Source organism: Budorcas taxicolor, chromosome 1 (assembly GCF_023091745.1).
Source record: "Budorcas taxicolor isolate Tak-1 chromosome 1, Takin1.1, whole genome shotgun sequence".
Classification (NCBI taxonomy): Eukaryota; Metazoa; Chordata; class Mammalia; order Artiodactyla; family Bovidae; genus Budorcas; species Budorcas taxicolor.
Genome location: NC_068910.1, coordinates 62780233 through 62793012, shown reverse-complemented (window position 1 = coordinate 62793012; position 12780 = coordinate 62780233).

Below are 12780 nucleotides of genomic sequence, written 5' to 3'. Positions count from 1 at the left end.
AGTCCCCATGCAAGTTGCTAGGTTCCATCTCGGGATTCCTCTCCCGTCCATGCCGGGGCCTAAGACCTTGTGTGGAGTCGGGGCCGGAACCTGAGGATTCCTCTCCAGTGTTGCCATGGATCTTGGGGTGCCTCTGAGTCTCCCCAGGGGAGTCAGGCCTCGTCTCGAGTGGGGGCATGCACGTGCGTTTTCCTCCCGAGCTGCAGCAGTAGTGTCACGCTTCCTATCACGTGGATCAAGGGATCTGTGGCTTTTCTCGAGGCTTTCCCACGAGGCTTTCCCACAGGGCTGTGCCACGTGCCACCTTGGTGTGAGTCGATCCTCGGCGGGAAAGGCGAGCCGCTGAAGGGAAAAGAGGTTCCTCTGGAATCGACTGAGATATCTGGGGGACTCTTGGAATGGTGGCACGACCCTGGAGTTCCTCTCGCCTTTCCTGTTGAGAGGGCCTCCTCTTGAGATTCGAGGGGAACGCCGGGAACTCTTGCCCGACGAAGCAGGGAAAGGATCCCTCATCTCGACCTACGAGGCGGAAACGGGGCTCCTCTGGATGTGGGCGGGACCCTCGTGTTTCCTCTCGAGTGGAGGCGGGTATGTCGGGGAACTTCTTGATTTGCACCAAGGGTGTGAAGGACCCTTTCGAACTTCAAGAGGATAGGTGTGATCAGCCTCGAGATGCCTCAGCGGAAATGGGCCTCATCTCGCCTGGAGGGAAGAACCTCCTGGATTTTCTCGAGTTGCGGCAGGTCTTCTCGAGTTACGACGGGAACCTCGGGGACCCGCTCTGGTGGCCTCACGAAACGCCAGTCCCCATGCGAGCTGGTAGGGGCCATCTCGGGATTCCTCTCCCGTCGATGCCGGGGCCAAAGACCTTGTGTGGATTCGGGGCCGGAACCTGAGGATTCCTCTCCAGTGTTGCTATGGATCGTGGGGTGCTTCTGAGTCTCCCCAGGGGAGTCAGGCCTCGTCTCGAGTGGGGGCATGCACGTGCGCTTTTCTCCTGAGCTGCAGCAGTAGTGTCATGCTTCCTGTCACTTGGATCAAGGGATCTGTGGCTTTCCCTCGAGGCTGTCCCTCGAGGCTTTCACCCGAGGCTTTCCCACAGGGCTAAGCCACGTGCCACCGTGGTGTGAGTCGATCCTCGGCGTGAAAGACGAGCCGGTGAAGGGAAAAGAGGTAATGAACTGAGACATCTGGGGGACTCTTGGAATGGTGGCACGACCCTGGAGTTCCTCTCGCCGTTCCTGTTGAGAGGGCCTCCTCTTGAGATGCGACGGGAAGGCCGAGAACTCTTTCCCGACGAAGCAGGGAAAGGGTCCTCATCTCGAGCTACGAGGAGGAAACGGGGCTCCTCTGGATGAAGGCGGGACCCTCGTGTTTCCCCTCGAGTGGAAACGGGTTTGTCGGGGAACTTCTTGATTTGCACCACGGGTGTGAAGGACCCTTTCATACTTCCAGAGGTGAGGTGTGATCAGGCTCGAGACGCCTCAGCGGAAATGGGCCTCATCTCGCCTGGAGGGGAGAACCTCCTGGATTTTCTCGAATTGCCGCAGTTCTTCTCGAGTTACGACGGGGACCTCAGGGACCCGCTCTGGAGGCTTCAGGGAAGGCCATTCCCCATGCGAGTTGCTAGGGGCCATCTTTGGATTCCTCTCCCGTCGATGCCGGGGCCTAAGACCTTGTGTGGAGTCGGGGCCGGAACCTGAGGATTCCTCTCCAGTGTTGCCATGGATCTTGGGGTGCTTCTGAGTCTCCCCAGGGGAGTCAGGCCTCGTCTCGAGTGGGGGCATGCACGTGCGGTTTCCTCCCGAGTTGCAGCAGTAGTGTCACGCTTCCTGTCACTTGGATCAAGGGATCTGTGACTTTCCCTCGAGGCTGTCCATCGAGGCTTTCCCACAGGGCTGTGCCACGTGCCACCTTGGTGTGAGTCGATCCTCGGGGTGAAAGACGAGCCGGTGAAGGGAAAAGAGGTTCCTCTGGAATGGGCTGAGACATCTGGGGGACTCTTGGAATGGTGGCACGACCCTGGAGTTCCTCTCGCCGTTCCTGTTGAGAGGGCCTCCTCTTGAGATGCAACGGGAAGGCTGGGAACTCTTTCCCGACGAAGCAGGGAAAGGATCCCTCATCTCGAGCTACGAGGCAGAAACGGGGCGCCTCTGGATGTGGGCGGGACCCTCGTGTTTCCTCTCGAGTGGAGACGGAAATGTCGGGGAACTTCTTGATTTGCACCAAGGGTGTGAAGGACTCTTTCGAAGTTCCAGAGGTGAGGTGTGATCAGCCTCGAGACGCCTCAGCGGAAATGGGCCTCATCTCGCCTGGAGGGGAGAACCTCCTGGATTTTCTCGAGTTGCGGCAGGTCTTCTCGACTTACAACGGGGACCTCAGGGACCCACTCTGGTGGCCTCAGGAAAGGCCAGTCACCATGCGAGTTGCTAGGGGCCATCTCGGCTTTCCACTTTTGTCCATGCCGGGGCCTAAGACCTTGTGTGGAGTCGGGGCCGGAACCTGAGGATTCCTCTCCAGTGTTGCCATGGATATTGGAGTGCCTTTGAGTCTGCCCAGGGGAGTCAGGCCTCGTCTCGAGTGGGGGAATGCACGTGGGCCTTCCGCCCGAGCTGCAGCAGTCCTGTCACGCTTCCTGTCACGTGGATGAAGGGATCTGTGGCTTTCCCACGAGGCTTTCCCACAGGGCTGTGCCACGTGTCACCTTGGTGTGAGTCAAAGCTCGGAGTGAAACACGAGCCGGTGAAGGGAAAAGAGGTTCCTCTGGAATGGACTGAGACATCTGGGGGACTCTTGGATTGGTGGCACGACCCTGGAGTTCCTCTCGCCGTTCCTGTTTGAGGGCCTCCTCTTGAGATGCGACGGGAACGCCGGGAATTCTCTGCCGAAGAAGCAGGGAAAGGATCCCTCATCTCGAGCTACGAGGCGGAAACCGGGCTCCTCTGGATGTGGGCGGGACCCTCGTGTTTCCTCTCCAGTGGAGACGGGTATGTCGGGGAACTTCTTGATTTGCACCAAGGGTGTGAAGGACTCTTTCGAAGTTCCAGAGGTGAGGTGTAATGAGCCTCGGGACGTCTCAGCGGAAATGGGCCTCATCTCGCCTGGAGGGGAGAACCTCCTGGATTTTGTCGAGTTGCGGCAGGTCTTCTTGAGTTACGACGGGGACCTCAGGGACCCGCTCTGTTGGCCTCAGGAAAGGCCAGTCCCCATGCAAGTTGCTAGGTTCCATCTCGGGATTCCTCTCCCGTCCATGCCGGGGCCTAAGACCTTGTGTGGAGTCGGGGCCGGAACCTGAGGATTCCTCTCCAGTGTTGCCATGGATCTTGGGGTGCCTCTGAGTCTCCCCAGGGGAGTCAGGCCTCGTCTCGAGTGGGGGCATGCACGTGCGTTTTCCTCCCGAGCTGCAGCAGTAGTGTCACGCTTCCTATCACGTGGATCAAGGGATCTGTGGCTTTTCTCGAGGCTTTGCCACGAGGCTTTCCCACAGGGCTGTGCCACGTGCCACCTTGGTGTGAGTCGATCCTCGGCGGGAAAGGCGAGCCGCTGAAGGGAAAAGAGGTTCCTCTGGAATCGACTGAGATATCTGGGGGACTCTTGGAATGGTGGCACGACCCTGGAGTTCCTCTCGCCTTTCCTGTTGAGAGGGCCTCCTCTTGAGATTCGAGGGGAACGCCGGGAACTCTTGCCCGATGAAGCAGGGAAAGGATCCCTCATCTCGACCTACGAGGCGGAAACGGGGCTCCTCTGGATGTGGGCGGGACCCTCGTGTTTCCTCTCGAGTGGAGGCGGGTATGTCGGGGAACTTCTTGATTTGCACCAAGGGTGTGAAGGACCCTTTCGAACTTCAAGAGGATAGGTGTGATCAGCCTCGAGATGCCTCAGCGGAAATGGGCCTCATCTCGCCTGGAGGGAAGAACCTCCTGGATTTTCTCGAGTTGCGGCAGGTCTTCTCGAGTTACGACGGGAACCTCGGGGACCCGCTCTGGTGGCCTCACGAAACGCCAGTCCCCATGCGAGCTGGTAGGGGCCATCTCGGGATTCCTCTCCCGTCGATGCCGGGGCCAAAGACCTTGTGTGGATTCGGGGCCGGAACCTGAGGATTCCTCTCCAGTGTTGCTATGGATCGTGGGGTGCTTCTGAGTCTCCCCAGGGGAGTCAGGCCTCGTCTCGAGTGGGGGCATGCACGTGCGCTTTTCTCCTGAGCTGCAGCAGTAGTGTCATGCTTCCTGTCACTTGGATCAAGGGATCTGTGGCTTTCCCTCGAGGCTGTCCCTCGAGGCTTTCACCCGAGGCTTTCCCACAGGGCTAAGCCACGTGCCACCGTGGTGTGAGTCGATCCTCGGCGTGAAAGACGAGCCGGTGAAGGGAAAAGAGGTAATGAACTGAGACATCTGGGGGACTCTTGGAATGGTGGCACGACCCTGGAGTTCCTCTCGCCGTTCCTGTTGAGAGGGCCTCCTCTTGAGATGCGACGGGAAGGCCGGGAACTCTTTCCCGACGAAGCAGGGAAAGGGTCCTCATCTCGAGCTACGAGGAGGAAACGGGGCTCCTCTGGATGAAGGCGGGACCCTCGTGTTTCCTCTCGAGTGGAAACGGGTTTGTCGGGGAACTTCTTGATTTGCACCACGGGTGTGAAGGACCCTTTCATACTTCCAGAGGTGAGGTGTGATCAGGCTCGAGACGCCTCAGCGGAAATGGGCCTCATTTCGCCTGGAGGGGAGAACCTCCTGGATTTTCTCGAATTGCCGCAGTTCTTCTCGAGTTACGACGGGGACCTCAGGGACCCGCTCTGGAGGCTTCAGGGAAGGCCATTCCCCATGCGAGTTGCTAGGGGCCATCTTTGGATTCCTCTCCCGTCGATGCCGGGGCCTAAGACCTTGTGTGGAGTAGGGTTCGGAACCTGAGGATTCCTCTCCAGTGTTGCCATGGATCTTGGGGTGATTCTGAGTCTCCCCAGGGGAGTCAGGCCTCGTCTAGAGTGGGGGCATGCACGTGTGGTTTCCTCCCGTGCTGCAGCAGTAGTGTCACGCTTCCTGTAACGTGGATCAAGGGATCTGCGGCGTTCCCTCGAGGCTTTCCCTCGAGGCTTTCCCACGAGTCTATCGCACAGAGCTGTGCCACGTTCCACCTTGGTGTGAGTCGATCCTCGGCGTGAAAGACGAGCCGGTGAAGGGAAAAGAGGTTTCTCTGGAATGGACTGAGACATTTGGGGGACTTTTGGAATGGTGGCACGACCCTGGAATTCCTCTCGCCATTCCTGTTGAGAGGGACTCCTGTTGAGTTGCGACGGGAACGCCGGGAATTCTTTCCCGACGAAGCAGGGAAAGGATCCCTCATCTCGAGCTACGAGGCGGAAACGGGGCTCCTCTGGATGTGGGCGGGACCCTCGTGCTTCCTCTCTAGTGGAGACGGGTATGTTGGGGAATTTCTTGATTTGCACCAAGGGTGTGAAGGACCCTTTCGAAGTTCCAGAGGTGAACTGTGATCAGCCTCGAGATGCATCAGCGGAAATTGGCTTCATCTCGCCTGGAGGGGAGAACCTCCTGGATTTTCTCCATTTGGCAGGTCTTCTCGAGTTACGACGGGGACCTCAGGGACCCGCTCTAGTGGCCTCAGGAAAGGCCAGTCCCCATGCGAGTTGCTAGGGGCCATCTCGGGATTCCTCTCACGTCCATGCCGGGGCCTAACACCTTGTGTAGAGTCGGGGCCGGAACCTGAGGATTCCTCTCCAGTGTTTCCATGGATCTTGGGGTGCTTCTGAGTCTCCCCAGTGGAGTCAGACCTCGTCTCGAGTGGGGGCATGCACGTGCGCTTTCCTCCCGTGCTGTAGCAGTACTGTCACGATTCTTGTTACGTGGATCAAGGGATCTGTGGCTTGCCCTCGAAGCTTTCCCACGAGACTTTCACTCAGGGCTGTGCCACGTGCCACCTTGGAGTGAGTGGATCCTCGGCGTGAAAGACGAGCCGGTGAAGTGAAAAGAGGTTCCTCTGGAATGGACTGAGACATCTGGGGGACTCTTGGAATGGTGGCACGACCCGGGAGTTCCTCTCGCCGTTCCTGTTGAGAGGGCCTCCTCTTGAGATGCGACGGGAAGGCTGGGAACACTTTCTCGATGAAGCAGGGAAAGGATCCCTCATCTCGAGCTACGAGGCGGAAACAGGGCTTCTGTGGAAATGGGCGGCACCCTCGTGTTTCCTCTCGAGTGGAGACGGGTATGTCGGGGAACTTCTTCATTTGCACCAAGGGTGTGAAGGACCCTATCGAAGTTCCAGAGGTGAGGTGTGATCAGCCTCGAGACGCCTCAGCGGAAATGGGCCTCATCTCGCCTGGAGGGGAGAACCTCCTGGATTATCTCGAGTTGCGGCAGGTCTTCTCGAGTTACGACGGGGACCTCAGGGACCCGCTCTGTTGGCCTCAGGAAAGGCCAGTCCCCATGCGAGCTGCTAGGGGCCATCTCGGGATTCCTCTCCCGTCGATGCCGGGGCCAAAGACCTTGTGTGGATTCGGGGCCGGAACCTGAGGATTCCTCTCCAGTGTTGCTATGGATCGTGCGGTGCTTCTGAGTCTCCCCAGGGGAGTCAGGCCTCATCTCGAGTGGGGGCATGCACGTGCGCTTTTCTCCTGAGCTGCAGCAGTAGTGTCATGCTTCCTGTCACTTGGATCAAGGGATCTGTGGTTTTCCCTCGAGGCTGTCCCTCGAGGCTTTCACCCGAGGCTTTCCCACAGGGCTAAGCCACGTGCCACCGTGGTGTGAGTTGATCCTCGGCGTGAAAGACGAGCCGGTGAAGGGAAAAGAGGTTCCCCTGGAATGAACTGAGACATCTGGGGGACTCTTGGAATGGTGGCACGACCCTGGAGTTCCTCTCGCCATTCCTGTTGAGAGGGCCTCCTCTTGAGTTGCGACGGGAACGCCGGGAACTGTTTCCCGACGAAGCAGGGAAAGGATCCCTCATCTCCAGCTATGAGGCGGAAACGGGGCTCCTCTGGATGTGGGCGGCACCCTCGTGTTTCCTCTCTCGTGGAGACGGGTATGTCGGGGAACTTCTTGAGTTGCACCAAGGGTGTGAAGGACCCTTTCGAAGTTCCAGACGTGAGGTGTGATCAGACTCGAGACGCCTCAGCGGAAATGGGCCTCACCTCGCCTGGAGGGGAGAACCTCCTGGATTTTCTCGAGTTGCGGCAGGTCTTCTCGAGTTACGACGGGGACCTCAGGGACCCGCTCTGGGGGCCTCAGGAAAGGCCAATCCCCATGCGAGTTGCTAGGGGCCCTCTCAGGATTCCTCTCCCGTCCATGCCGGGGCCTAAGACCTTGTGTGGAGTCGGGGCCGGAACCTGAGGATTCCTCTCCAGTGTTGCCATGGATCTTGGGGTGCTTCTGAGTCTCCCTAGGGGAGTCAGGCCTCGTCTCGAGTGGGGGCATGCAGGTGCACTTTCCTCCCGAGCTGCAGCAGTAGTGTCAAGCTTCCCATCACGTGGATCAAGGGATCTGTGGCTTTCCCTCGAGGCTTTCCCTCCAGGCTTTCCCACGAGGCTTTCCCACAGGGCTGTGCCACGTGCCACCTTGTTGTGAGACGATCCTTGGCGTGAAAGACGAGGCGGTGAAGGGAAAAGAGGTTCCTCTGGAATGGACTGAGACATCTGGGGGACTCTTGGAATGGTGGCACGACCCTGGAGTTCCTCTCGCCGTTCCTGTTGAGAGGGCCTCCTCTTGAGATGCGACGGGAACGCCGGGAACTCTTTCCCGACGAAGCAGGGTAAGGATCCCTCATCTCGAGCTACGAGGCGGAAACGGGGCTCCTCTGGATATGCGCGGGACCCTCGTGCTTCCTCTCGAGTGGAGACGGGTATGTCGGGGAACTTCTTGATTTGCACCAAGGGTGTGAAGGACCCTTTCGAAGTTCCAAAGGTGAGGTGTGATTAGCCTCGAGACGCCTCAGCTGAAATGGTCTTCATATCGCCTGGAGGGGAGAACCTCCTGGATTTTCTCGAGTTGCGGCAGGTTTTCTCGATTTACGACCGGGACCTCAGGGACCCGCTCTGGGTGCCTCAGGAAAGGCCAGTCCCCATGCGAGTTGCTAGGGGCCGTCTCGGGATTCCTCTCCCGTCCATGCCGGGGCCTAAGAGCTTGTGTGGAGTAGGGTTCGGAACCTGAGGATTCCTCTCCAGTGTTGCCATGGATCTTGGGGTTATTCTGAGTCTCCCCAGGGGAGTCAATCCTCGTCTCGAGGGGGGCATGCACGTGCTCTTTCCTCCCGAACTGCAGCAGTAGTGTCACGCTTCCTGTCACGTGGAGCAAGGGATCTGTGGCTTTACATTGAGGCTTTCCCTCGAGGCTTTCCCACGAGGCTTTCCCACAGGGCTGTGCCACGTGCCACCTTGGTGTGAGTCAATCCTCGGCATGAAAGACGAGTCGGTGAAGGGAAAAGAGGTTCCTCTGGAATGGACTGAGACATCTGGGGGACTCTTGGAATGGTGGCACGACCCTGGAGTTCCTCTCGCCGTTCCTGTTGAGAGGGCCTCCTCTTGAGATGTGACGGGAACGCCGGGAACTCTTTCCCGACGAAGCAGGGTTAGGATCCCTCATCTCGAGCTACGAGGCGGAAACGGGGCTCCTCTGGATATGGGCGGGACCCTCGTGCTTCCTCTCGAGTGGAGACGGGTATGTCGGGGAACTTCTTGATTTGCACCAAGGGTGTGAAGGACCCTTTCGAAGTTCCAAAGGTGAGGTGTGATTAGCCTCGAGACGCCTCAGCTGAAATGGTCTTCATATCGCCTGGAGGGGAGAACCTCCTGGATTTTCTCGAGTTGCGGCAGGTCTTCTCGATTTACGACCGGGACCTCAGGGACCCGCTCTGGGTGCCTCAGGAAAGGCCAGTCCCCATGCGAGTTGCTAGGGGCCGTCTCGGGATTCCTCTCCCGTCCATGCCGGGGCCTAAGAGCTTGTGTGGAGTAGGGTTCGGAACCTGAGGATTCCTCTCCAGTGTTGCCATGGATCTTGGGGTTATTCTGAGTCTCCCCAGGGGAGTCAATCCTCGTCTCGAGGGGGGCATGCACGTGCTCTTTCCTCCCGAACTGCAGCAGTAGTGTCACGCTTCCTGTCACGTGGAGCAAGGGATCTGTGGCTTTACATTGAGGCTTTCCCTCGAGGCTTTCCCACGAGGCTTTCCCACAGGGCTGTGCCACGTGCCACCTTGGTGTGAGTCAATCCTCGGCATGAAAGACGAGTCGGTGAAGGGAAAAGAGGTTCCTCTGGAATGGACTGAGACATCTGAGGGACTCTTGGAATGGTGGCACAAACCTGGAGTTCCTCTCGCCGTTCCTGTTGAGAGGGCCTCCTCTTGAGATGTGACGGGAACGCCGGGAACTCTTTCCAGACGAAGCAGGGAAAGGATCCCTCATCTCGAGCTACGAGGCGGAAACGGGGCACCACTGGATGCGGGCGGGACCTCGTGTTTCCTCTCGAGTGGAGACGGGTATGACGGGGAACTTCTTGATTTGCACCAAGGGTGTGAAGGACCCTTTCGAAGTTCCAGAGGTGAGGTGTGATCAGCCTCGAGACGCCTCAGCGGATATGGGCCCCATCTCGCCTGGAGGGGAGAAACTCCTGGATTTTCTCGAGTTGCGGCAGGTCTTCTCGATTTACGACGAGGACCTCAGGGACCTGCTCTGGGGGCCTCAGGAAAGGCCAGTCCCCATGCGAGTTGCTAGGGGCCGTCTCGGGATTCCTCTCCCGTCCATGCCGGGGCCAAAGAACTTGTGTGGAGTAGGGTCCGGAACCTGAGGATTCCGCTCCAGTGTTGCCATGGATCTTGGGGTTCTTCTGAGTCTCCCCAGGGGAGTCAATCCTCGTCTCTAGGGGGGCATGCACATGTTCTTTCCTCCCGAACTGCAGCAGTAGTGTCACGCTTCCTGTCACGTGGAGCAAGGAATCTGTGGCTTTCCCTTGAGGCTTTCCCTCCAGGCTTTCCCACGAGGCTTTCCCACAGGGCTGTGCCACGTGCCACCTTGGTGTGAGTCGATCCTCGGCGTGAAAGACAAGCTGGTGAAGGGAAAAGAGGTTCCTCTGGAATGTACTGAGACATCTGAGGGACTCTTGGTATGGTGGCACAAACCTGGAGTTCCTCTCGCCGTTCCTGTTGAGAGGGCCTCCTCCTGAGATTCGACGGGAACCCCGGGAACTCTTTCCAGACGAAGCAGGGAAAGGATCCCTCATCTCGAGCAATGAGGCGGAAACGGGGCACCACTGAATGAGGGCGGGGCCCTCGTGTTTCCTCTCGAGTGGAGACGGGTATGTCGGGGAACTTCTTGATTTCCACCAAGGGTGTGAAGGACCCTTTCGAAGTTCCAGAGGTAAGGTGTGATCAGCCTCGAGACGCCTCAGCGGAAAAGGGCCTCATCTCGCCTGGAGGGGAGAACCTCCTGGATTTTCTCGAGTTGCGGCAGGTCTTCTCGAATTATTACGGGGACCTCAGGGACCCGCTCTGGGGGACTCAGGAAAGGCCAGTCCCCATGCGAGTTGATAGGGGCCGTCTCGGGATTCCTCTCCCGTCCGTGCCGGGGCCTAAAAACTTGTGTGGAGTAGGGTCCGGAACCTGAGGATTCCTCTCCAGTGTTGCCATGGATCTTGGGGTTCTTCTGAGTCTCCCCAGGGGAGTCAATCCTCGTCTCGAGGGGGCCATGCACGTGCTCTTTCCTCCCGAACTTCAGCAGTAGTGTCACGCTTCCTGTCACGTGGAGCAAGGGATCTGTGGCTTTCCCTTGAGGCTTTCCCTCGAGGCTTTCCCACGAGGCTTTCCCAAAGGGCTGTGCACGTGCCACCTTGTTGTGAGTCGATCCTTGGCGTGAAAGACGAGCCGGTGAAGGGAAAAGAGGTTCCTCTGGAATGGACTGAGACATCTGGGGGACTCTTGGAATGGTGGCACGACCCTGGAGTTCCTCTCGCCGTTCCTGTTGAGAGGGCCTCCTCTTGAGATGCGACGGGAACGCCGGGAACTCTTTCCCGACGAAGCAGGGAAAGGATCCCTCATCTCCGGCAATGAGGCGGAAACGGGGCTCCTCTGGATGTGGGCGACACCCTCGTGTTTCCTTTCGAGTGGAGACGGGTATGTCGGGGAACTTCTTGCTTTGCACCAAGGGTGTGAAGGACCCTTTCGAAGTCCCAGAGGTGAGGTGTGATCAGACTCGAGACGCCTCAGCGGAAATGGGCCTCAACTCGCCTGGAGGGGAGAACCTCCTGGATTTTCTCGAGTTGCGGCAGGTCTTTTCGAGTTACGACGGGGACCTCAGGGACCCGCTCTGGGGGCCTCAGGAAAGGCCAATCCCCATGCGAGTTGCTAGGGGCCCTCTCGGGATTCCTCTCCCGTCCATGCCGGGGACTAAGACCTTGTGTGGAGTCGGGGCCGGAACCTGAGGATTCCTCTCCAGTGTTGCCATGGATGTTAGGGTGCTTCTGAGACTCCCCAGGAGAGTCAGGCCTCGTCTCGAGCGGGGGCATGCACGTGCGATTTCCTCCCGAGTTTCAGCAGTAGTGTCACGCTTCCGGTCCCGTGGATCAAGGGATCTGTGGCTTTCCCTCGAGGCTTTCCCACGAGGCTTACCCACAGGTCTGTGCCACGTGCCACCTTGGTGTGAGTTTATCCTCGGCCTGAAAGGCGAGCCGGTAAAGGGAAAGGAGGTTCCTCTGAAATGGACTGAGACATCTGAGGGACTCTTGGAATGGTCGCACGACCCTGGAGTTCCTCTCACCTTTCCTGTTGAGATGGCCTTCTCTTGACATGCGACGGGAACGCCGGGAATTCTCTCCCAACGAAGCAGCGAAAGGATCCCTCATCTCGAGCTATGAGGCGGAAACGGGGCTCCTCTGGATGTGGGCGGGACCCTCGTGTTTCCTCTCGAGTGGAGACGGGTATGTCGCGGAACTTCTTGATTTGCACCAAGGGTGTGAAGGACCCTTTCGAAGTTCCAGAGGTGACGTGTGATTAGCCTCGAGACGCCACAGCGGAAATGAGTCTCACGTCGCCTGGAGGGGATAACCTCTTGGATTTTCTCGTGTTGTGGCAGGTCTTCTCGACTAAGGACGGGGACCTCAGGGACCCGCTCTGGTGGCCTCAGGAAAGGCCAGTCCCAATGCTAGTTGCTAGGGGCCACCTTGGAATTCCTCTCCCTTCCATGCTGTGGCCTAAGACCTTGTGTGGAGTCGGAGCCAGAACCTGAGGATTCCTCTGCAGTGTTGACATTGATCTTTGGGTGCCTCTGAGTGTCCCCCGGGGAGTCAGGCCTCGTATCGAGTGGGGGCATGCACGTGCGCTTTCCTCCCGAGCTGCAGCAGTAGTGTCACGCTTCCTGTCACGTGGATCAAGGGATCTGTGGCTTTTCCTCGAGGCTTTCCCACAGGGCTGTGCCACGTGCCACCTTGGTGTGAGTTTATCCTCGGCGTGAAAGGCGAGCCGGTGAAGGGAAAAGAGGTTCCTCTGGAATGGACTGAGACATCTGCGGGACTCTTGGAATGGTGGCCCGACCCTGGAGTTCCTCTCGCCGTTCCTGTTGAGAGGGTCTCCTCTTGAGATGCGACCGGAAGGCCGGGAATTCTTTCCCGAAGAAGCAGGGAAAGGATCCCTCATCTCGAGCTACGAGGCGGAAACGGGGCTCCTCTAGGTGTGGGCGGGACCCTCGTGTTTCCACTCGAGTGGAGACGGGTAGGTCGGGGAACTTCTAGATTTGCAGCAAGGGTGTGAAGGACCCTTTCGAAGTTGCAGAGGTGAGGTGTGCTAAGTCTTGTG